This window comes from Pseudophryne corroboree, chromosome 9, assembly GCF_028390025.1.
Source record: "Pseudophryne corroboree isolate aPseCor3 chromosome 9, aPseCor3.hap2, whole genome shotgun sequence".
In the NCBI taxonomy this organism is placed as follows: Eukaryota; Metazoa; Chordata; class Amphibia; order Anura; family Myobatrachidae; genus Pseudophryne; species Pseudophryne corroboree.
Genome location: NC_086452.1, coordinates 29623790 through 29650159, shown reverse-complemented (window position 1 = coordinate 29650159; position 26370 = coordinate 29623790).

Genomic DNA, 26370 nt, shown 5'->3' with positions numbered 1-26370 from the left:
GCACCGCGGCTGCGCCAAGTAAATTTGCAAAGAAGTTTGGTATTTTACTCATGACTTAGAGAAGAAATTTCTTCGTTCTGGTGATTGTAATGTGATTGACAGGAAGTGGGTGTTTCTGGGCGGAAACTGGCCGTTTTATGGGTGTGTGTGAAAAAACGCTGCCGTTTCTGGGAAAAACGCGGGAGTGGCTGGAGAAACGGGGGAGTGTCTGGACGAACGCTGGGTGTGTTTGTGACGTCAAAACAGGAACGAAAAGGACTGAACTGATCGCACTGGCAGAGTAAGTATCGAGCTACTCGGAAACTGCAAAGAAATTTCTGATCGCTATTCTATTCGCTATTTTGCTAATCTTTCGTTCGCTAATCTGCAAAGCTAAGATTCACTCCCAGAGGGCGGCGGCTTAGCGTGTGTACTGCTGCGAAAAGCGGCTAGCGAGCGAACAACTCGGAATGAGGGCCCATGTTCCATGTTAATTGTGAGAGTCACCACTGTGACTGGACAGATGCAGCACAAGACACGGACACTGAGGACACTGAGAGAACGCAGACACGTCCTCTCTGTACACTCTCCAATGCCAGAGTGAAAATGGCGGGGACGCGTGGCTCCTTACATGGAATCCAAATCCCGCGAGAATTCGACAGCGGGATGATGACGTTTTGCCTCGTTCTGGTTTCCGAGTCAGGCGGGAAAACCCGAGCCTGACTTGGATCCGGACTTGGGTAGGGAAGTTCGGTAGGGTCCGGATCTCAGGGATCCGAACCCGTTCATCTCTAGTATGTATACAGATATAACAATGCACAGTAAACACTGGATGTATATCACAGAATACTTGTACTAAATATTCATATAGTTATGCACTTGTTCTTAACTAACACTGTCTAAACGACATGTAGAATACTTAAGTGTCCTGTAAATGCACAGCGCTGATGAGGCAGGTGGCTTTACAGAGGAGACAGTGCCTAGCAGTCCCAGAATCAGCGCAGCTCTGTGTAATGGCGCCCAAACGCTGACTGGGAGTTAGGGAGAGAGAGAGAAGCAGCTCCAGGGCGGGAACATCTGCTGTAGATGGTGCCTGGGGCTGGGGGAGGGGCTACTGGCCAGAGCCTTATCCCCTCTGCTGGACTTCACCACCAGGTACTATGGAGCCTGTAATAAACGTAAATCCGACCTGTGCTCCTTGCCCTGGTGGATATAGTGGGGTCCCTGCACGGCCACAGTGTCCACGCCTGCGGCGCGGTCCGTCTCCTGGGACTGCGTCCGGATCGCGATTTCGGCGGGTCCAACCTGGGGGACCCTCTTACCTCCTCCCTATTGTGTGGCCACGTGATCCAGGAGAGTAGCGGCGGTATGTGTGTCTGATGAGACCGGAGCGCCTCCGCTGTAAGTACCTGGCAACCAGGGTGCGGGAGTATACAGCGCCGCTGGGGGAGGTGAGGGACCCGCAGCACGATATGTCAGCATGACATATGGCACCAAGTGCCTGTGCTGCGGCCCTTGAAGTCTTCTTTCTTCTCAGAAAAGCTCTTTTCAGGGCTGCCCAAACGCAGCCCCCCTTCCCTGTTAGCTGCCTGCACTGCAGGCACCAACTTACAAACTGAGCTCCAGTGCCTGGAGGCGGGGTTATAGAGGAGGCGGTGCAATGCATCCTGGGAACAGTCAAAGCTTTAGCCTGTTGGTGACTTGGATCAAGATCCAACTCTACACCCTGATGCTATTCCCCGTAGAATCCCAGTGTACCCCGCTGCAGAAAGTTATGTTTTAAATATAACTATTCATAAAGAGTGACCCACAAAATAGAGTTCTCTTTCCTCTCTTCTATACCTACATTGTAACCCTGTCAGCCTAAGTCACTGTCGACCAATTACCTTTTCACCCTGTTGACCTTTTCACTGCCGACAATCTGGTGTTGATCTACTGACTGTTGACCTTTTCACAATCATCCATCCAAATACCCTGCGGAAAATCCTAGCATGCGTTCTGCCACAATTTTGCTACTAGGGTGTGCTAAAACTGTAGTGGGGCATGCTGGGAAGAGTAGTTCCACAGAATCTGGAGTGCCGCATGGTGAATACCCTGGCCTACAGACTGTGGGGTATATTTACTAAAGTATGTGTTTTTAGCAGTGGAGATGTTGCCCTTAGCAACCAATTAGATTCTATTTATTATTTATCTAGCTCCTACTAGACGATAATAGCCAGAATCTAATTGGTTGCTACATTTCCACTTCTAAAACCCCCCAACTTTAGTAAATATACCCCTCTGAGCCCCAGCAGAGGGCAACCACAGGTCATTCTGGCTCTTCCACTGTATATACAGATGGAGCCATCTTCATCTTGTCCTTTATTAGGATTGAGCCAGGGCAGTCGGACTTAGGGTGGTCATTCCGAGATGATCGTAGCTGTGCTAAATTTAGCACAGCTACGATCATTCACACTGACGTGGCATGGCAGTGCCGCACCCCCCCCCCCCTGCAGAAGTGCAAAGGCAACTCCCAGTGGCGATGCCTTTGCACTTCAAGAGTAGCTCCCGACCAGCGCAGCTTTAGTGTGCTGGCCGGAAGCTACTCGTCGCTTCCCGGCCCGCAGCAGCTGCGTGTGACGTCATGCAGCCGCCGCGGCCCGCCCCCCAACGGTCTGGCCACGCCTGCATTGGCCGGACCGCTCCCCCTAAATGGCGGCTTAAGGTCGCCGTTCAGCCCCCTCCCACCCAGCGACCACCTCTGTCTCAGAGGCGATCGCTAGGCAACGACGGCTGCCAAGCACCGGCGCACTGTGGCGCCTGCGCACTGCCGGCGCATGCGCAGTTCCGACCCGATCGCTGCGCTGCGACAAACTGCAGCGAGCGATCAGGTCGGAATGACCCCCCTAATCCCCTGCTGTAATGACTTAGGGGTCTATTTACTAAGCCTTGATTGGAGATAAAATCGCTGGAGATAAAGTACCAGCCAATCGGCTCCTAGCTGCCATGTCACAGGCTGGGTGTGAAAAATGACAGTTAGGAGCTGATTGGCTGGTACTTTATCTCCGTCCACTTTATCTCCACCAAGGCTTAGTAAATAGACCCCTTAATCCCCTGCTGTATTGTTCTCTCTGTATTGTATTGCAGCTGAGAACAATAGATGAAGTGTTTATGCTAATAAGCCTTGGTGTGCCTAGGTGCAGCAGAGAAGCCTAGATGACCGTTGCTCCATCTGTAGCGGTGGATTATCATCTTCTCACCCCTGGTTCCCTACAGAGCCACTGTAATACTAACTAGGGAGCTTCAAGCCATTAACTCTTGGTTTCCCACAAAATTCCAAGGCCGGTCTCACAGAGCAAAAACTTGTTTAAAAAATGATTCTATAAATTCCGGTAGTATATCATATACTTCATTATGAGAAATGCAAACGTTAAAAGGAAAATGAAGCAAGTACTTTATGTGCTTACCTCAGTTACGGCAGAAAGTTGTGTGTGTAGCCGCCTCTGCATTTACAAGGACATTCATTAAACTCAATGGGGGACATTAATGAAAACTGTTGTACGGTGTCTGTATGGAAGGAGGCTTTGCCTGCAGCAACTAATCGGAATGTAATTCTCTGATGTGTTTGCACCTCGGTAATCGCTCTCTAGCGGAGCAGGACAAAACATTACCGTGTGGATGATAAGTGCATGGCAGGACAGCGTGTTCACTGTAATCAAAACATGCGGAGAAAATGTTTAAAAGGGCCATTTAGTTGCAAAAAGGAAAGAATCTCCAGGGCTTAGTGTTAAATCTGATCTGGGTTATTACTGTTGGGTAACGCATTAAACTGTAACCATGACCGTGGCTTGCAGTGAGGCTTCTGGCAGTGCCGATCCTAAGGGTGAGCAAGCCACGTAGTCACACCGGGTGTTCCACTAGCCATCAAGTTGTATTTTGGTTTTGGCAAAATCACCCTCAAGTGTTTTGGTTGTGGATCTGGATTTCCTCAAACTTTACAAAAACAGCTAAAACCATGTAATTTGGTCCGGTATTTGCTCTTACAATATGACTAACATCAATAACACTCATTTGCAGTCATTTTTAGATCCGAACTTGGCGGGATGACCCGAGCCTGGACTCTGTTCCACTCGGAACCCCAAAGTTTCACAAAACCTAACCGCTCATCTCTAGAATGGACAATACATCAGTTCCCACGTTGCAGTATCAATCACAGATGGCCAGCAACTACCTAACTGCAACTCACCGAAGTAGCGGACCGAGGATTCATTAAGGATTGCAAATGCAAACCTGCTGCAGTCCATAGCAATGAAAATACAGGAGGCGGTGCATACCACCTCCTGCCTCCATACCACCCCCCCCTGCACACCACCTCCACCCTTCTCCCTGCACACCACCTCCTGCCTCCATACCACCTCCTCCCCTGCATACCACCTCCTCCCTCCATACCACCCCCCCTGCACACCACCTCCTACCCTGCATACCACCTCCTCCCTGCATACCACCTTCTCCCTGCACACCAACTCCTGCCTCCATACCACCTCCTCCCTGCACACCACCTCCTCCCCTGCATACTACCTCCTCCCCTGCATACCACCTCCTCCCTGCACAAAACCTCCTGCCTCCATACTACCTGCTCCCTTCACACCACCTCCTGCCTCCATACCACCACACCCCTGCAAACCACCTCCTCCCAGCACCCCCCCCTGCACATCACCTCCTACCTGCACACCACCCCCCTGCACTCCACCTCTTCCCTGCACACCACCCCCCTGCACACCACCTCCTGCCTGCACACCACCCCCCTGCATACCACCTCCTGCCTCCATCCCACCTCCTACCTGCACACCACCTCCTCCCCTGCATACCACCTCCTCCCCTGCATACCACCTTGAGAAGTTCGATAGACTTCTTGGAAAGCAGCCACTAACCCCTATTGCACACTGTAACTGAAGCCTCTGCGGCTGCTGTAATGAATCCTTTACCTTCGTACTCTGTCCCCAGTTAGCGTACACAGTCCCGTACTGTGCACGCACTTTGCGTACACACGCCGGAATAGCCGTGCAGCTTACACTCAGTGCATGCACACAGACCGACACGTTGAGAGCACGAGGCAGCTCTAGGTGTGGCAATTACACTATACAAACGCTCAACAGAAACTGAATGCGACACCAGTATTTGATTGTAAGTTGTGGTCCAAAGCAGCAACAAGTAATAATATATTTGAAAAAGGGGATTACAATAAGTTACAATATAAATGGTACAACACCTTACAATTCAATCACAGAGAGAGAGTCACACCCAATGATACGTACGCTTTGTCGCTTGCGCCACCCGGATCCGGTCCCCAGTCGTCTGGCGAGACGACCTATGAGTCTTTAAAAAGCAGAGAGAGAGAGTGACCGACCCAGGTGCAAGGTTTATATACCCTTGCCCAAAATACAACACAATGGGGTTGTATGCTCTCCACTGATTGGTTGGAGGGATGGTCGTTTACAGTACAGGAGAGGTCATTGGTCGGTTTGAAGAGATGGGCGATGCCTTGATCCAGGGGTGTGTACAGCTGGTCAGCTCTGGATTCCCACCGCATACCAAGTACATAATAAACACAAATATACCTTTAATCTGCCTATTCGCAACGACATGCGATCTTCTCAAAACCAACACCGGATTATTACTCATAATTATCCGAACACGTAGATGCCATGCATGATGCTCTGATCAGTTACTGTCCCCTCGCATACTGTAAAGGTGTATAATTCCCTTGTTGTGCCTTGTAAATAAGTAAAAGTTGCATGAGGGGAAAGGGGAGACTATGTGTAATGTGTGTAGTAAGTTTGGGAAATATGTAATGTGTGACAGATATTTCCATGTTCATTAGGTTACTTTGTTATGTTATCCCCAGGCAACATGATCCTACACATGAAATGACCAACCATTCTCAAGATACACACAAATATATATATATATATATATATATATATATATATATATTTATAAGTGTTTCCCTGCTATTATATCTATCTTTCAAAGGTTTTCTAGACTGCAGGTTGCCAGTAGTTAATAATTTGCAACCGAAGGCTTGTGTGTATCTATTGGGATATTTGTCTCCCATTGTTCTGGCCCTCACCAAACGATGACTTGTTCGGTTTGTGTTTGTCTTTCTTCACAGACCAGGGGGTCTGTTCAAACATTGGAGTGAACAAGACATTGTGTTGGAAGGATGTGCATGTTTGGTTAGATTAGTGTGTGTGTGAACAGTGACTCGACACAGGCTGGGCACTGTGGCATGTGTCTGTAATCATTTTCCATTGCACGTAAGAATCTTTCTGTAATTGCTCATACCATGCCCGTACGCGCACTCCCGTGGGAGGCGATTGTATGCAATTTGCGAGTATGCGCACGCACGGCAGACTGAGTACATGCATGGATGCCATCTGTGTGGTGTTTGCATGTGGTGTGTGTATTGCAATATTTTTCGACTTTGACAGTCCACCCTTTGGCAGTCAACAATAACTGCCACTAATATTAATAACAGAAAAAAATATTTACATGCTATACATTACAATGGGCGAGTATGTACCTTGGAAGAGGGAGAAAAGGTCATAGGTGAGAAATGGATGGCCTAGTGTGATAGGAAAAACGTGTATGTATGAGTAACTGCCTGAGGGGGATGTATCATCGTGCATCACTAGCTTCTAGGCTTTGCAAAGTATTCATTATTTCTCTGATGTCCTAGTGGATGCTGGGTACTCCGTAAGGACCATGGGAACAGACGGGCTCCGCAGGAGACTGGGCACTCTTAAAAGAAAGATTAGGTACTACATCTGGTGTGCACTGGCTCCTCCCTCTATGCCCCCCCTCCAGACCTCAGTTAGAATCTGTGCCCGGCCAGAGCTGGATGCACTCTAGGGGCTCTCCTGAGCTTCCTAGAAAGAAAGTATTTGTTAGGTTTTTTATTTTCAGTGAGATCTGCTGGCAACAGACTCACTGCTACGTGGGACTGAGGGGAGAGAAGCGAACCTACCTTCTTGCAGCTAGCTTGGGCTTCTTAGGCTACTGGACACCATTAGCTCCAGAGGGATCGAACACAGGCCCAGTCCTCGGTCGTCCGGTCCCGGAGCTGCGCCGCCGTCCCCCTTGCAGAGCCAGAAGAACCGAAGAGAAGTTGAAAATCGGCGGCTGAAGACTCCGGTCTTCATTAAGGTAGCGCACAGCACTGCAGCTGTGCGCCATTGCTCCCTCTGCACACCACACACTCCGGTCACTGATGGGTGCAGGGCGCTGGGGGGGGCGCCCTGGGCAGCAATTAGAGTACCTTACATGGCTAAATAGCACATAATACAGCTAATAAACTGTATATGTGCATAATCCCCCGCCATAAAGCATATAAAAAAGCGGGAGAAGTCAGCCGAGAAAGGGGCGGGGCTATCTTCCTCAACACACGGGCGCCATTTTCTCTTCACAGCTCCGCTGGAAGGCAGCTCCCCAGGCTCTCCCCTGCAGTTTCCAGGCTTCAAGGGTAAAAAAGAGAGGGGGGCACTAAATTTAGGCGCAAACTGTGTATAATAAGCTGCTATAGGGAAAAATCACTCACTTTAGTGTAAATCCCTGGTTATATAGCGCTGTGGTGTGTGCTGGCATACTCTCTCTCTGTCTCCCCAAAGGACTTTGTGGGGTCCTGTCCTCAGTCAGAGCATTCCCTGTGTGTGTGTGTGCGGTGTGTCGGTACGGCTGTGTCAACATGTTTGATGAGGACGCTTACGTGGAGGCGGAGCAGGAGCCGATAAGTGTGATGTCGCCCCCTGCGGGGCCGACACCAGAGTGGATGGATATGTGGAAGGTATTAACCGACAGTGTCAACTCCTTGCATAAAAGGTTCGATGACGTAACAGCTTTGGGACAGCCGGCATCTCAGCCCGCGCCTGCCCAAACGTCTCAGAGGCCATCAGGGGCTCATAAACGCCCGCTACCTCAGATGGCAGACACAGATGTCGACACGGAGTCTGACTCCAGTGTCGACGAGGATGAGACAAATGTACAATCCACAAGGGCCATCCGATGTATGATTACGGCAATGAAAAATGTGTTGCACATTTCTGACATTAACCCGGTTACCACAAAAAAGGGTATTATGTTTGGGGAGAAAAAGCAGCCAGTGACTTTTCCCCCATCTGATGAGTTAAATGAATTGTGTGAGGAAGCGTGGTGTTCTCCAGATAATAAACTAGTGATTTCTAAGCGGTTACTAATGGCGTACCCTTTCCCGCCAACGGATAGGTTACGCTGGGAGACATCCCCTAGGGTGGACAAGGCGCTCACACGCTTATCAAAAAAGGTGGCACTGCCGTCTCAGGATACGGCCGCCTTAAAGAAGCCTGCAGATAGAAAGCAGGAGGCTATCCTGAAGTCTGTGTATACACACTCAGGTACTATACTGAGACCTGCTATTGCTTCAGCATGGATATGTAGTGCTGCAGCAGCATGGTCTGATTCCCTGTCAGATACAATTGATTCCCTTGACAGGGATACTATTTTGCTAACTATAGAGCATATTAAAGACGTAGTCTTATATATGAGAGATGCACAGAGGGACATTTGCCGGCTGGCATCTAGAATTAATGCAATGTCCATTTCTGCCAGGAGAGTATTATGGACTCGGCAGTGGACAGGTGATGCTGATTCTAAAAGGCACATGGAAGTTTTGCCTTATAAGGGTGAGGAATTGTTTGGGGACGGTCTCTCGGAACTCGTGTCCACAGCAACAGCTGGGAAGTCAACTTTTTTCCCTCAGGTTCCCTCACAGCCTAAGAAAGCACCGTATTATCAAGTACAGTCCTTTTGGCCTCAGAAAGGCAAGCGGGTCAGAGGCGCGTCCTTTCTGCCCAGAGGCAGGGGTAGAGGAAAAAAGCTGCACCAGACAGCCAGTTCCCAGGAACAAATATCCTCCCCTGCTTCCACTAAGTCCACCGCATGACGCTGGGGCTCCACAGGTGGAGCCAGGTGCGGTGGGGGCCCGTCTCCGGAACTTCAGCGACCAGTGGGTTCGCTCACAGGTGGATCTCTGGGTTCTACAGGTATCTCAGGGATACAAGCTGGAGTTCGAGACGTCTCCCCCTCGCCGTTACCTCAAATCAGCCTTGCCTGCTACTCCCAAGGAAAGGGAGGTAGTACTGGCGGCAATTCACAAGCTATACCTCCAGTAGGTAATAATCAAAGTTCCTCTCCTTCAACAGGGACGAGTTTACTATTCCACAATGTTTGTGATACCGAAACCAGACGGTTAGGTGAGACCCATTCTAAACTTAAAATCCTTGAACACTTATATAAGGAAGTTCAAGTTCAAAATAGAATCGCTCAGGGCGGTTATTGCAAGCCTGGAAGAGGGGGATTTTATGGTGTCACTGGACATCATGGATGCTTACCTACATGTCCCCATTTACCCACCTCACCAGGAGTACCTCAAGGTTGTGGTACAGAACTGCCATTACCAATTCCAGACGTTGCCGTTGGGTCTGTCCACGGCACCGAGGGTGTGTACCAAGGTAATGGCCGAAATGATGATACTCCTTCGAAAGAAGGGAGTTATAATTATCCCGTACTTGGACGATCTCCTTTAAAGGCGAGGTCCAAGGAGCAGTTGTTGATCGGTGTAGCACTATCTCAGGAAGTGCTACAACAGCACGGCTGGATTCTGAATATCCCAAAGTCGCAGCTGGTTCCTACGACGCGTCTGCTGATATTGGGCATGTTTCTGGACACAGAACAGAAGAAGGTGTTTCTCCCGGAGGAGAAGGCCAAGGAGTTGTCATCTCTGGTCAGAGACCTCCTGAAACCAAAACAGGTGTCGGTGCATCATTGCACGCGAGTCCTGGGAAAGATGGTAGCTTCTTACGAAGCAATTCCCTTCGGCAGGTTCCATGCAAGGAACTTTCAGTGGGACCTGTTAGTCAAGTGAGGATCGCATCTTCAGATGCATCGGCTGATCACCCTGTCCCCGAGGGCCAGGGTGTCTCTGCTGTGGTGGCTGCAGAGTGTCATCTTCTCGAGGGCCGCAGATTCGGCATTCAGGACTGGGTCCTGGTGACCACGGATGCAAGCCTCCGAGGTTGGGGAGCAGTCACTCAGGGAAGAAACTTCCAAGGACAATGGTCGAGTCAGGAGACTTCCCTACACATAAATATTCTAGACCTAAGGGCCATTTACAATGCCCTAAGTCAAACAGAACCCCTGCTTCAAAACCAGCCGGTGCTGATTCAGTCAGACAACATCACGGCTGTCGCCCATGTAAACCGACAAGGCGGCACAAGAAGCAGGATGGCGTTGGCAGAAGCCACAAGGATTCTCCGATGGGCGGAGAATCACGGGCTAACACTGTCAGCAGTGTTCATTCCGGGTGTGGAAAACTAGGAAGCAGACTTCCTCAGCAGGCACGACCTCCACCCGGGAGAGTGGGGACTTCATCCAGAAGTCTTCACGCAGATTGTAGACCGTTGGGAACGGCCACAGGTGGACATGATGGCGTCCCGCCTCAACAAAATGCTAAAAAAGTATTGCGCCCGGTCAAGAGACCCTCAGGCGATAGCTGTGGACGCACTAGTGACACCGTGGGTGTACCAGTCGGTTTATGTGTTCCCTCCTCTTCCTCTCATACCCAAGGTACGGAGGATAGTAAGTAAGAAAGGAGTAAGAACTATACTCGTAGTTCCGGATTGGCCAAGAAGAACTTGGTACCCAGAACTACAAGAAATGATCTCGGAGGACCCATGGCCTCTGTCTCTCGGACAGGACCTGTTACTGCAGGGGCCCTGTCTGTTCCAAGACTTACCGCGGCTGCGTTTGAAGGCTTGGCGGTTGAACGCCGGATCCTAACGGAAAAGGGCGTTCCAGATGAAGTGATTCCTACGCTGTTAAAGGCTAGAAAAGACGCTGCCTGAAGTTCAGACGTTGTTAAGGGAGTGCTGCATATTCAGCCCCCTTTTTGTGCCTCCAGTGGCACCTTGGGATCTCAACGTAGTGTTGGATTTCCTAAAATCACATTGTTTTGAGCCACTTCAGACCAGGGAGTTGAAGTATCTCACGTGGAAAGTGGTCATGCTTTTGGCCTTGGCTTCGGCTAGGCGTGTGTCAGAATTGGCGGCTTTGTCATGTAAAAGCCCTTATCTGATCTTCCATATGGACAGGGCAGAATTGAGGACTCGTACCCAATTTCTCCCTAAGGTGGTATCAGCGTTTCATTTGAACCAACCTATTGTGGTGTCTGCGGCTACTCGGGACTTGGAGGATTCCAAGTTGCTGGACGTAGTCCGGGCCCTGAAAATATATGTTTCCAGGACGGCTAGAGTCAGAAAAACTGACTCGCTGTTTATCCTGCATGCACCCAACAAGCTGGGTGCTACTGCTTCTAAAAGCAGACTATTGCTCGCTGGATCTGTAGCACGATTCAACTTGCACATTCTGCGGCTGGACTGCCGCATCCTAAATCGGTCAAAGCCCATTCCACGAGGAAGGTGGGCTCTTCTTGGGCGGCTGCCCGAGGGGTCTCGGCTTTACAACTTTGCCGAGCTGCTACCTGGTCGGGGTCAAACACGTTTGCAAAATTCTACAAGTTTGATACCCTGGCTGAGGAGGACCTTTAGTTTGCTCATTCGGTGCTGCAGAGTCATCCGCACTCTCCCGCCCGTTTGGGAGCTTTGGTATAATCCCCATGGTCCTTACGGAGTACCCAGCATCCACTAGGACGTGTGAGAAAATAAGAATTTACTCACCGGTAATTCTATTTCTCGTAGTCCATAGTGGATGCTGGGAGCCCGTCCCAAGTGCGGACTTCTGCAATACTTGTATATAGTTATTGCTTAACTATAGGGTTATTGTTCTGAGCCATCTGTTGAATGAGGCTCAGCTATTGTTCATACTGTTAACTGGGTATAGTTATCACAAGTTGTACGGTGTGATTGGTGTGGCTGGTATGAGTCTTACCCTGGATTCCAAATCCTTTCCTAGTAATGTCAGCTCTTCCGGGCACAGTTTACCTGGCTGAGGTCTGGAGGGGGGGCATAGAGGGAGGAGCCAGTGCACACCAGATGTAGTACCTAATCTTTCTTTTAAGAGTGCCCAGTCTCCTGCGGAGCCCGTCTGTTCCCATGGTCCTTACGGAGTACCCAGCATCCACTACCCATATTAAGGGTCTGTACATGGTCCAACAAACTCCACCGAGCTATATGATAAATGGGGAGCACATTTATCTGATGATACATCGTGGGGATCCATATGTGTGAGCAATTATGTGTCCCTATTATCTAATGACTATGTGTGTTTCACTAACCTAGCCCTACAGAGATGAACAGAAGACATGTAACGGTACATACAACAATAAAATGACATTTTTGGTGATTGATGAGTTGGGTTCCGGTTTGTGGATTTCCTTGGCGAAAGTGATACGCTGATCCTGGGCTCCTACCAACCCGTACTCTCCATTAGAACTCACTCCAGATCCTTGCTCAACGTCTCGGGGGCCCTCACAAAAACAAATTGTCCTGCACAAAAACAAAACCACCAGAAAAAGCCGGAATACAGTCTCTTGGGATGGATCCATTTAGTTAGGGACAAAAATGGGAAGATGAGGGGGAAAAACAAAAACAAAGAGAAAGTAGTGGGGAGGTGAAAAAAATAAAAACTGGTGTGATAACCTTCCTTGATCTTTGTTAACCGTCTCTGGCTGCACCAACCGTTTTTGCTCTTTCTGCTCCCTGCGCTCGGGTGCTGCTCAACAGTCTTGCCTTTTTAATTCTCCCGGAATAGCTGCTCCAGCGATACAAGGTTCTCTTCACCTTTCTCCTTATCACGAGCTGTCTCCGGGTCTGCAACTTTCTTGCAATGGGACGAGTGGACCCATGTCTCTCTTTCGCCGACCTTTAGTGCTGTTGTACTGGTCAATAAAACTTGGTACGGTCCTTCCCACCTGTCAATGAGGCAACCTGAGCGTAGAAAATTTTGAATCATCACAAAGTCCCCAGGTTCAATGTCATGACAATTACTGTTTGGTAGGTCAGGAATCACCAGCTTTAGATTTCTTTGTTGATTTCTGAGCTGCTGGCTCATCTTAACCAAATATTGTACAGTCAGTTCATTATTACATTTCAAATCATCCTGGGGGTCAATCATTACGTGAGGTTGTCGCCCAAAAAGAACTTCAAAGGGTGATAGGTTAAGTGGTGACCTGGGAGTGGTTCTGATGCTGTACAACACTAGTGACAATGCCTCTGGCCACAACAATCCAGTTTCAACCATCACTTTGCTAAGCTTGTTCTTAATAGTGCTATTCATTTTCTCCACCTTTGCGCTCGCCTGTGGCCTGTACGGAGTATGTAGCTTGCTATTAATACCCATCAGTTTGTACATGACCTGAAAGACTTCACCTGTAAAATGAGTACCCCTATCACTTTCAATTATTCTAGGGATACCATATCTACACACAAATTCCTGCACAATTTTCTTTGCAGTGAACGTAGCAGTATTTGTGGCAGCGGGGAATGCTTCTACCCAATTTGAAAAGACATCTGTACACACTAGGACATATTTCAGATTCCTACAGGGTGGTAACTGTATGAAGTCTATTTGTATTACCTGGAAGGGTCCCTCCGTAGGAGGGATATGGGATGGTTCCGTCGGTATTGTCTTCCCAACATTCTTTCTCATGCAGGTAATACAAGCCATTGCCCTCCTACCTGCATGAGATGAGAACCCTGGTGCACTCCAGTATGCCCTGACCAGTTTGCACATACCTTCCTTGCCCAAGTGGGTCAGGCCGTGAGCTGCTTCCGCTAGTGCTGGAAGATATGCCTTGGGGGCCACTGGCTTACCGTGCCCATCTGTCCAGAGGCCCGTAGACTCTTTTCCATATCCCTTCGCCTTCCAGACGGACTTCTCCTGCAGGGAACACAAATCTTGCATTTCAATGAGTTGTTGTGTGCTTATTGTGTTAAATGTCATCAGTGGTGTGATGTTGGTTAGTGTGGCTGAACTTGCTGCTGCCTTGGCAGCTTCGTCTGCCCGGTTGTTACCAAGTGACACTGGGTCTTGACTGTAAGTGTGGGCTTTGCACTTGATAACAGCCACTCTGTCGGGTTTTTGTATTGCTGATAGCAATCTTTTGATGTGGGTCGCATGCGCCACTGGTGTGCCAGCTGCTGTCATGAAATTTCTGAGGTGCCATAGGGCCCTGAAATCATGCACCACTCCAAAGGCATACCTAGAATCTGTGTATATATTAGCTGACTTACCCTTGGCCAATTCACACGCTCTGGTTAGGGCGACCAGCTCAGCAACTTGTGCTGAGTGCGGTGGGCCCAGGGGTTCAGCTTCTATGATACCTCTGTCGTCTACAACTGCGTATCCAGTGCACAGGTCTCCTGATTCTATCTGTCTGTGGCAACTACCGTCAGTGTAAAAAGTGAAATCTACGTCATCTAAGGGGTTGTCACTGATGTCAGGTCTTGCAGTGAAAGTTTGGTTGAGGTATTCCATACAGTCATGCGTGTCAGTGTCAACACTAAATACCCCTATGTCATCATTGTTCTCACCTCCCACCCTTTGTGCATGACAAGGCACACCAGGCAAGTAAGTTGGTGGATTTAGCGTGCTGCACCTTTTGATGGTGATATTTACAGGGGCCATCAAGGATAGTTCCCACCTTGTAAACCTAGCTGAAAAGTACGGATTTGTTGTTGGGTTTGCGGCAGAGTCATGTTGCGAATCGCTTCTATCCTATCAGCAGTGAGGTGTCGTTGTCCTTGTGTCAAGCAATGCCCCAAATACCTCACCCTTTTACTGCACAACTGTAATTTATCCTTTGAAACCTTGTGTCCTGTCTGGGAGAGGTGAAGCAGCAGCTGCTTCGTATCTGCCAAGGACGTTTCAAATGAGTCAGAGCACAACAATAAGTCATCAACATACTGTATTAGCACTGAGCCATTTTCAGGTTGAAAGGATTGCAAACAGTCATGCAGTGCTTGGGAGAAGATACTTGGGCTGTCAATGAAGCCTTGGGGAGACAAGTCCAGGTGTACTGTACTCCCCTGTAAGAGAAGGCGAAAAGGTACTGACTGTCGGGGTGGAGAGGGACAGAAAATAAGGCAGAACAGAGATCAATGACAGTGAAGTATGAAGAGGTTGCGGGGATCTGCATCAAGATGACAGCTGGATTGGGCACTACGGGGAATTGACTCTCAACTATTTTGTTCACCCCTCTTAAATCCTGCACTAGCCGGTAACCCCTCCCCCCGCTCTTTTTGACAGGGAAAATGGGACTATTGGCTGTGCTGGACGTCCTGACTAGGATGCCCTGCTGTAGCAGCCGTTCTATGACAGGGAAAATTCCTAGTTCTACCTCTGGCTTCAGAGGGTATTGGGGGATTTTTAGAGCTATCCTGCCATATTTTAATTGTACCACTATTGGGGCTACATTCGCCATCAATCCAGTGTCTTGTCCATCTTTGGTCCATAGGGAACCCGGTATTTGTGAGATCATTTCCTCTACCTGCGATGGACATGCGTCTAGGACAGTAGAGTGCAACATTAGCCGTTGTTGTGTGTCTAGCATATCTTGCACTTCCTGTGCGTGGTTTTCAGGGATATCTAAAAACACGCCTTCAGGTGTACAATATATGACACATCGCATTTTGCACAGTAGGTCTCTGCCTAGTAGATTAGTCGGAGCCGACGCAGCCACCAAAAATGAATGTCTGGTTTGCAAGGGCCCAATCGTAATCTCTGCAGGTCTAGACAAAGGATACTGCTGCACTCTTCCCGTCACTCCCATAGCCGAAATGGTTTTGCCCGTGGTCAGTAAATTGGTTGGAGCTTTGAGTACAGATCTGGCCGCCCCTGTATCTACAAGAAATGGTTGTAGTGTTCCTGCTACTTTGACCAAGACCTCAGGTTCATTCCCAGGGCCAGCGATCAGCTTCACAGGCTGCAGACTACAGGTGTGGCCTAACCTCTATTGGGGCCGTGGACCCACCCTTTGGGCGTTGGCGGCTATGATATGTGAGGGGGATAACGGTAATTCTTTGGGGGCTCGCCAGTCCTCCCGTGGTGGGTACCTCCTTGTTTCCCCTCTATGCGGCTCGTACTCTCTCCTGTATGATCCCTGATCTCCTCTATGTGTATAATTACTTTGCTCGTGTTCTTGTCTAGGGGGTCTGAATTTTTGTGTGCTGTTACAATTGCTGGCATAATGCCCTTCCCTTTTACACAGATAACAAACTCTTGACTTTTTCCATGTGTCAGGGGCCTGGGGTTTTGGTCGAGTTGGTGCTCCTTCCAGTGCTTGGATGCTCATCACCATCAACCGCTCCCCTTGTGCCTCCCTGGTTTTCTGGATATTACGGTCGTGCTCCAGTGCTGATTCCCTAATTGCAATCACCGTAATACCCCTCCAGTTTGGCAGAGAAGTTTGCACCCTGGTTTTCAGTGCCTCCTTCAATCCCTCCATTAATACAGAGACAGCTACTTCCCTGTGGTTGACATTGTCTCTAATATCCTCAACCCCAGTGAATTTAGCCATTTCCATCAAAGCTCTGTGGAAATATTCGGATGCCAGTTCATTCTCTTTCTGTCTTATGGAAAAAATCTTATTCCATCTAACTACGGCTGGGAAATACAAACCTAGTTGTATATTGATTTGCCTGACATTCTCCTGATTGTAAGCATCAGTGAGTGGCACTTCTGCATCTAGGTTGCAGTCTGTAATACATTTTGGGATGTCAATGTTAGAGGGGAGACTCGCTCGCAACACCGTCCGCCAATCTTTGTTTGTGGGTTCTTGGTCCTAAATCTTTTATATATTTCTGGAATCCGACTAAATCCTTTCTGGGGTCAGGGAATTCTGCCATAATTGACCTCAGCTCCATACGGGACCAGGGACAGTACATTGCAATGTTCCTGATTGGGGTCACCCCCTGAGTGTCAGTTCTCCCGTTAGGGACTGCAATCACCCTAACTGGATGCAACTCAACCACATCTTTCTTGTTTGTCTCTACAATACGGGGAGTCACTGTTTCTGCATAATGGACGGTACCGTACTTACCAGTCGCCACGATCTCATCTGCCCCCTCACTGGCTGATGCGGCCACTGCCCTTGGAGGTTGGGCAATGCCCACCCTTGTGTCGTGTATGGTGGCAGCCAGGGCAAGGGCTGAGATCATGCTAGGCTCATCCTCTACGTTGCTGTAATCTTGGGGAGAAGGTAAAACAGGGTACAAGGTACAAATACAGCAAACTATAGAGGTTAAAATATGACACATACAAACAAATAAGTGATAAAGAAAGAAATACTTGTGTGAAAGAGAATCTAAAAGGAGGCAACACCAGAATAACTCCTGCAGTTGTATATTTTCTTAGTGTACCATCTGTGCTGGATAATTCCTTATGTGGTTGTTCTTAATACCTGCCTAAATATGCCTCTGCTATATCTCAATCCACATATATTTTGCTGTATGTGTCCTACTTAAAGGGACCTTCTCTATATTAAAGGTAGCATTAAAAGCTAAGTTTTATTACATTAATTAACCCATCAAATTTATTTTGTGCACCCAACTTAATAACCGTCTTCTAGTTTTTGTTTTGTGATATTCTAATCCTTACATTTTGTAGTACCTCTGGATCAAAACTACCTATCCCAGGAAATGATGCTTTATCCCCCACAGTCATTCGTGTCCATTCATCACAAAAGGTCTCAGTGTGGGGACCATACTTCCCCCACATTACCAACCGAGCTGACCCCCTGGGTCTCAATTCTGCTGTCTGAACCCTGACTGAGGAACGTCCCTGTGTTGTGCACTTGGCTCCCATTGTGGACCCTTTTAACACGGGAAAACTTCCTAAAATGCTCCAAACACAGTAGTCTAACGGTGGAAGTCCTCAAAGTTCTTCCACTAACTTCTTCTACTCCGAGTACCACAGATCCGCCCTATTTAGCAGACACGTGTAGCCAGTGCAGGCCCTACTTCGGCCTATATCCCCTGGGCCTTTAGGAGTAGCTTACCGTACCCAGTGAATATCTGCCTAAAAGACAATTTTTACACAAATCACGCTTGCATGTGCTTTACACAACGCGTATGACGAGATTTACGCACAAATATGCAAAACGTTGTATCACGTTGCGCCACGTATCGCTCACACAACCGTGCGGTCCAATCGTACCGCTTATAGACACTTGCTATCTATAAGTTGTAGGATCACTGGAGTCTTCACACTGTGCTCCAAAACAGCCGGAGTGTAATGCCAAGAAAAAAAACCTTTAAAACAACAACTTCACAAAGCTTTATCACACTCCGTTGCACGTGTTCACCTAGACCGTGCTCACCAAGTTCACCGAGTTTCACCGAGTTCACCAAGCGGGGTTCAATACATTCACACCTTTTTCAGCCCACTCACTAACACTCTATAGTTTTCTGATCAGAAAAATATCCTTTCCTGTAAACTAATAGCTTTCCCCAGAGGTAACACACTTTATTAATGTTATTCTAATCTGCGTTTGACGGATAGTTATGTGCTATTTGTAGATAAACATCTACTACTCCGCTTTAAATTGAACTATTGTGTGGTTTGTCCTTGGCGTTAGCGATCTTACGCAACTTGCGTAATTACGCAACCGCACGTGCCTTTTCACGCTTGTGCGCGCTCACGTACAAAAGTGCGCCTGCACTGAAACAAATCACACAGTATAAATGTGAGCGATATAAACTATTGTCGCTCACGAACACACCCCACAATTGCTCTGTTTAACCTAAAGGACTAGGCCAGAGCTGCGTTTTGTGTTCTTACAACTATATCATTAACACAGTTACTTCAAATATATATAGCAACACAGATGTATCCGGTTTCACACAAACCTATAAATGACCGTTATAACCTATGGCAACAATATGTGGGATGGATGCAAAGTATGGGTACGCTGTGTGCGCCTTTACGCAAGGTTACATGTGCAAAAGAAAAAAAAGAAAAAACTTTTTAATGGCTTTTTTCCCCCTTTGTCCTTGTGGTTCACGCCAGCATCCCTAACCAATGCAGTACAGGCGCGGTTCAGCAGCACAAGATAGCTCAACACAATATAATAATGCTAATCCACCCTTTGCTGCTGGCAAGCGCCTGCAATGTTGTGCAAAAGCCGGGTATGAGACGAGCCGGACGATACCCCTAACTGAGAAGTTCGATAGACTTCTTGGAAAGCAGCCACTAACCCCTATTGCACACTGTAACTGAAGCCGCTGCGGCCGCTGTAATAAATCCTTTACTTTCGTACTCTGTCCCCAGTTAGCGTACACAGTCCCGTACTGTGCACGCACTTTGCGTACACACGCCGGAATAGCCGTGCAGCTTACACTCAGTGCATGCACACAGACCAACACGCTGAGAGCACGAGGCAGCTCTAGGTGTGGCAATTACACTATACAAACGCTCAACAGAAACTGAATGCGACACCAGTATTTGATTGTAAGTTGTGGTCCAAAGCAGCAACAAGTAATAATATATTTGAAAAAGGGGATTACAATAAGTTACAATATAAATGGTACAACACCTTACAATTCAATCACAGAGAGAGAGTCACACCCAATGATACGTACGCTTTGTCGCTTGCGCCACCCGGATCCGGTCCCCAGTCGTCTGGCGAGACGACCTATGAGTCTTTAAAAAGCAGAGAGAGAGAGTGACCGGCCCAGGTGCAAGGTTTATATACCCTTGCCCAAAATACAACACAATGGGGTTGTATGCTCTCCACTGATTGGTTGGAGGGATGGTCGTTTACAGTACAGGAGAGGTCATTGGTCGGTTTGAAGAGATGGGCGATGCCTTGATCCAGGGGTGTGTACAGCTGGTCAGCTCTGGATTCCCACCGCATACCAAGTACATAATAAACACAAATATACCTTTAATCTGCCTTTGCGAATAACTATTCGCAACGACATGCGATCTTCTCCAAACCAACACCGGATTATTACTCATAATTATCCGAACACGTAGATACCATGCATGATGCTCTGATCAGTTACGGTCCCCTCGCATACTGTAAAGGTGTATAATTCCCTTGTTGTGCCTTGTAAATAAGTAAAAGTTGCATGAGGGGAAAGGGGAGACTATGTGTAATGTGTGTACTAAGTTTGGGAAATATGTAATGTGTGACAGATATTTCCATGTTCATTAGGTTACTTTGTTATGTTATCTCCAGGCAACATGATCCTACACATGAAATGACCAACCATTCTCAAGATACACACAAATATATATATATCTCCTATATAATAGCCCTATTCTGTGACCTTGTGATTCATTTGCTAACGCTGGGCGGAGTCACAACAGTGGGCGGAGTTATTCAAATGAGTCACAGAGATCTGGCCACATCTACAGGAGACTAGGAGCAGATAGCATGGACATTGGGCATGTCACAGACAGGGCTGCATACCTCCCAGCTTTCTGCAGGAGCTTTCTCCAGGCAGAAGGAGGGAAACACTCGGCGAAAAGGGGGCGTGGCTTCACGGGAGGGTCCCCGTTTTCGTCAGTGAGGGGGCATGCCCAGCGCTCTGTGAGCTGCTGGCATGCCCCCAGGGGCTGATTATGAGTCCGGGGGGCCCAGGGCACTTGAGACAGGGGAGCCCTATCTCATTGCTGTGCCTGCTGGGGGTTGGGGGCGTGGCCTAATCGCGGACCGCGCGGCCACGCCCCCTTATGCAAATTCCGATTTTTGTTTTTATTTTTTTATGGGATATTGGCCCCTCAGCTAGGGCTAAATCCAGAGGAGGTGGTCGCTCCCCCCTACACACCCGCACAGGGAGAAGAAAGCAGGGAGACTGCTGCCTCCCTGCAACACCACAGACCTGCCAATATGCAGCAGCGTGTGCTGACTGTAGCACAATGCTGCCACTGTTGCTGGCAGGACGGGGGGGGGGAGCTTCTGAGCTGGGACAGAGCTACTCCAGCCAGGGGGGGCCTCTAAAACTGTGGGGCCAACGGTACGTATCCCCCGCCCCCCCCCCCTTAATCCGGCTCTGCTGCTGGAACCCCCCCATTAATCCGTACCCCCTGATGCCCCCTCTCCCTCTGTCTCCACTATTCACCGCTGCTCTGCTAAGCAGAACAGCGAGTACAGGAGCTTTCCAACTGCCCCCCCCCCACCGCAGGACACTGCGACCCGCGGGTGGGACAGCGGGACAGACCCCAAAAAATGGGACTGTCCCGCGAAAATCGGGACATTTGGGAGGTATGGGGGTGTGTGAGGGGTATGTCATACAGACAGACGGGCACCGGCTCACTGTGTGCTTGACCCCCCACATCGGCATACTCAGCAGGGTCTCTCTGGTGCGGAGGAGCGTCACTTTCTGACACACTCCACGCTTCTTAGCTGCAGTTTAGTGAGGCACCTGCCGCTGTGCAGGTTCCATACTGCCTCTGTTATCTCCAGCCCCGGCAACCCCACCGCTAGCTGCAGCGCTGCCACCCGCAGTGGAGTGCGCCCAGCTCCTTCACACACTTTAGCTGGCGGGTAGCGCTGCAGAAATCCGAGCTGCTTGCAGGCTCTGACCCACTCCTCCCTCCAGCCGCAGCGTCTCCTGGGAGCTAACCAGTCACTCCCAGTCTCCCCTTACCACAGTGCCCGGAAGCCGTGAGGTCCGCGCCACGTGCATGCTATGACCCCCTCCTCCCTCCATCCGCAGCATCTCCTGGGGGCTAACCAGTCATTTCCAGTCTCACCTTACCACAGTGCCCGGCAGCTGCGCGAGGTCTGCGGTGTGTGACTGAGGAGGGGGGGGAGGGATGCGGACTGGCAGAGAAAGCAGGACTCCAGCCTGAGAGAGTCAGCCATGCCAAGTCTCCAGCAGCAGCAGATCCCAACAGGTTGGAATGGAACAGCAGCAGCCAGCAGCAGTGACTCCGGTAAGACACATCTGTCTGTCACCACTGTTTTGTCCCTAATACCAATCTCTCCCATGCCCTGTGTTCTGTCATGTCCCTGGCCTTGCCCTGCCACCCTTATTCTGGCCCTTTCACCCTTATCCTGGCCCTGTCACCCTTATGCTGGCCCTGTTACCCCTATCCTGGCCCTGTCACCCCTGTGCTTGCCCTGTGAACCCTATACTGGCCCCGTCACCCCTGTCCTGGTCCTGCCGCCCCTACCCTGGCCCTGTCACCCCTATCCTGTCCCTATCATTTCTGTCCTGTCCCTATCATTTCTGTCCTGGCCCCGTCACCCCTGTCCTGGCCCCGTCACCCCTGTCCTGGCCCCGTCACCCCTATCCTGGCACCGTCACCCCTGTCCTGGCCCCGTCAACCCTGTACTGACCCTGTCACCCCTGTCCTGGCCCTGTTACTGCATACCCTCCAACTACCTTTTATGGCATGTACAGTACCCGCAGCGCCTCCAGACCTCTCCCCAATGCACCACACCTCCGCACCTTCCCCTCCACCACATGCGGCACTCCACCCCTCCCCCACATGCTGTGCCTCCAGACCCCCTACACCACCCGTGGCTCCCACTCCTCCACCCCTTCACCACCCACAGCACCTCCAGGCCCCTTCCACCATTCACCCCCCTTATACGTCTCCCCCCCACACCTGCCCCCCTCCACCCGCAGCATCTGCAGACACCCTCCTCCATCAGCGGTCCCCCCCTCACCCACCCCTCCCCCACCAATGGCACCCCTGCACCTGCCCCTCCACCACCTGCAGCACCTCCGGACCTCCTTTCCCATCCGCCGCAACACCCGTACCTGCCCCTACCCTACCCATGGTGCCTGCGGTCCCCTACCCAACCCCCGGCACACCCGTCCCTTCCCATCCCACAGCACCTCCGGAACCCTTCACCCATCCACAACATCCCCACACCTGCCCCTCTCCCACCCGTGGCACCCCTGCCCCTCCCCCACCTGCGGTGCCTCCGGACCCCTCCCCCATCTGCATCCCCCACTCCTCTGCCCCTCCGCCACGCGCAGCACCTCCCGAACCTTCCCCACCCGGGCCCCACCCCCACTTCTGCCTCCCCTCCACCCGCAGCATCTACAGACACCATCCGCAGTCCCCCCCGCACCCGCTACAATCTGTATATCGTGCCCTGCAGGTGCTGTTCACACCGTCGCAAGGGGCTGCGCCTCCTTCACCATCGCACGCCCTTTCATTGTGCAATATTTAACCACTAACAAAGGAATGCAGGTAATACTCCATATAATACAAATATTAAACCCCAGAAAGGCATGCAAGGGTTAAGGGGGCGTAGCCCCTTGCGACGGTGTGAAGAGCGCCCGTAGGGCGCGATGAAGCACCTAGTATATATATATATATATATATAAGTGTTTCCCTGCTATTATATCTATCTTTCAAAGGTTTTCTAGACTGCAGGCTGCCAGTAGTTAATAATTTGCAACCGAAGGCCCTCACCAAACGATGACTTGTTCGGTTTGTGTTTGTCTTTCTTCACAGACCAGGGGGTCTGTTCAAACATTGGAGTGAACAAGACATTGTGTTGGAAGGATGTGCATGTTTGGTTAGATTAGTGTGTGTGTGAACAGTGACTCGACACAGGCTGCGCACTGTGGCATGTGTCTGTAATCATTTTCCATTGCAAGTAAGAATCTTTCTGTAATTGCTCATACCATGCCCGTACGCGCACTCCCGTGGGAGGCGATTGCACGCAATTTGCGAGTATGCGCACGCACGGCAGACTGAGTACATGCATGGATGCCATCTGTGTGGAGTTTGCATGTGGTGTGTGTATTGCAATATTTTTCGACTTTGACAACCTCCTCCCCTGCATACCACCTCCTCCCTGCATACTACCTTCTCCCTGCACACCACCTCCTGCCTCCATACCACCACACCCCTGCACACCACCTCCTCCCTGCACACCACCCCCCTGCACACCACCTCCTGCCTGCATACTACGTTCTCCCTGCACAAAACCTCCTGCCTCCATACCACCTGCTCCCTGCACACCACCTCCTGCCTTCATACCACCACACCCCTGCACACCACCCCCCTGCACACCACCTCCTGCCTGCATACCACCCCCTGCATACCACCTCCTCCCCTGCACAACACCTCCTTCCTGCACACCACCTACTCCCTGCACACCACCCCCTGCACACCACCTCCTGCCTGCACACCCCCCCCCGCATACCACCTCCTCCCCTGCACACCACCTCCTCCCAGCACACCACCTCCTCTCTGCATACCACCCCCTGCACACCACCTCCTCCCTGCACACCACCTCCTCTCTGCATACCACCTTCTCCCAGCATACCACCTCCTGCCTCCATACCACCTTCTCCCTGCACACCACCTCCTGCCTCCATACCACCACCCCCCTGCACATCACATCCTCCCTGCATACCACCTCCTCCCCTGCACACCACCTTCTCCCTGCACACCACCACCTCCTGCCTCCATACCACTTCCTCACTGTACACCACCTACTGCATGCACACGGTTCTGGTATAAATGGTCGACCATGTTATGGTCGACAGTCATTAGGTCGACCACAATTGGTCGACATTGACATGGTCGACATGGACACATGGTCGACACATGAAAATGGTCGACACATGAAAAGGTCGACATGAGTTTTTTAACCTTTTTTGGTGTCGTTTTTTGCGTAAAGTGACTGGGAACCCCAATTAGTGCACCGCGTCCCCTCGCATGGCTCGCTTCGCTCGCCATGCTTCGGGCATGGTGCCTTCGCTCCGCTACCGCTTCGCTCAGCACACTTTACCGTTCCAATCGTAGTCCATGTGGATCGTAAAGTATGGAAAAGTTCCCCAAAAGTAAAAAAAGTAAAAAAAAACTCATGTCGACCTTTTCACGTGTCGACCTTTCATGTGTCGACCCTTTTCATGTGTCGACCATGTGTCCATGTCGACCATGTCAATGTCGACCAATAGTGGTTGACCTAATGACTGTCGACCATAACATGGTCGACCATGTGAACGGATACCCATGCACACACCTCCTCCCACCATACCACCTCCCCCCTGCAAATACCTCCTCCCTGCATACTACCTCCTCACTGCATAGCACCTCCTTCCCGCATAACAACTTCTCCCTGCACCTCCCCCCTGCACACCACTTCCTGCCTCCATATTACCCCCCTACACAGACCTCATGCCTGCATACCACCTCCTCCGTGAACACCACCTCATTCCTACATACCGCCTCCTCCCTGCACACCGCCTCCTCCCTGCACACCACCTCCTTCCTGCATACCACCTCCCTGCACACCACCTCCTCCCCGCACACCACCTCCTACTTGCACACCACCTCCTCCCTGCACACCACCTCCTGCCTCCACACCACCTCCTCCCTTCACACTACTTCATCCGTGCATACCACCTCCTCCCTGCATACCACCTCCTCCCTGCATACCACCTCCTCCCTGTATACTACATCCTCCCTGCACATCACCTCCCTGCACACCGCCTCCTACTTGCACACCACCTCCTCTCTGCATACCACCTTCTCCCTGCACACCACCTCCTCCCTGCACACCACCTCCTCCCTGCATACCACCTTCTCCCTGCACACCACCTCCTTTCTGCACACCACATCCTCCCTGCACACCACATCCTCCCTGCATACCACCTCCTCCCCTGCACACCACCTTCTCCCTGCACACCACCACCTCCTGCCTCCATACCACTTCCTCACTGTACACCACCTACTGCATGCACACGGTTCTGGTATAAATGGTCGACCATGTTATGGTCGACAGTCATTAGGTCGACCACAATTGGTCGACATTGACATGGTCGACATGGACACATGGTCGACACATGAAAATGGTCGACACATGAAAAGGTCGACATGAGTTTTTTAACCTTTTTTGGTGTCGTTTTTTGCGTAAAGTGACTGGGAACCCCAATTAGTGCACCGCGTCCCCTCGCATGGCTCGCTTCGCTCGCCATGCTTCGGGCATGGTGCCTTCGCTCCGCTACCGCTTCGCTCGGCACACTTTACCGTTCCAATCGTAGTCCATGTGGATCGTAAAGTATGGAAAAGTTCCCCAAAAGAAAAAAAAGTTAAAAAAACTCATGTCGACCTTTTCATGTGTCGACCCTTCATGTGTCGACCATGTGTCCATGTCGACCATGTCAATGTCGACCAATAGTGGTCGACCTAATGACTGTCGACCATAACATGGTCGACCATGTGAACGGATACCCATGCACACACCTCCTCCCACCATACCACCTCCCCCCTGCAAATACCTCCTCCCTGCATACTACCTCCTCACTGCATAGCACCTCCTCCCCGCATAACAACTTCTCCCTGCACCTCCCCCCTGCACACCACTTCCTGCCTCCATATTACCCCCCTACACAGACCTCATGCCTGCATACCACCTCCTCCGTGAACACCACCTCATTC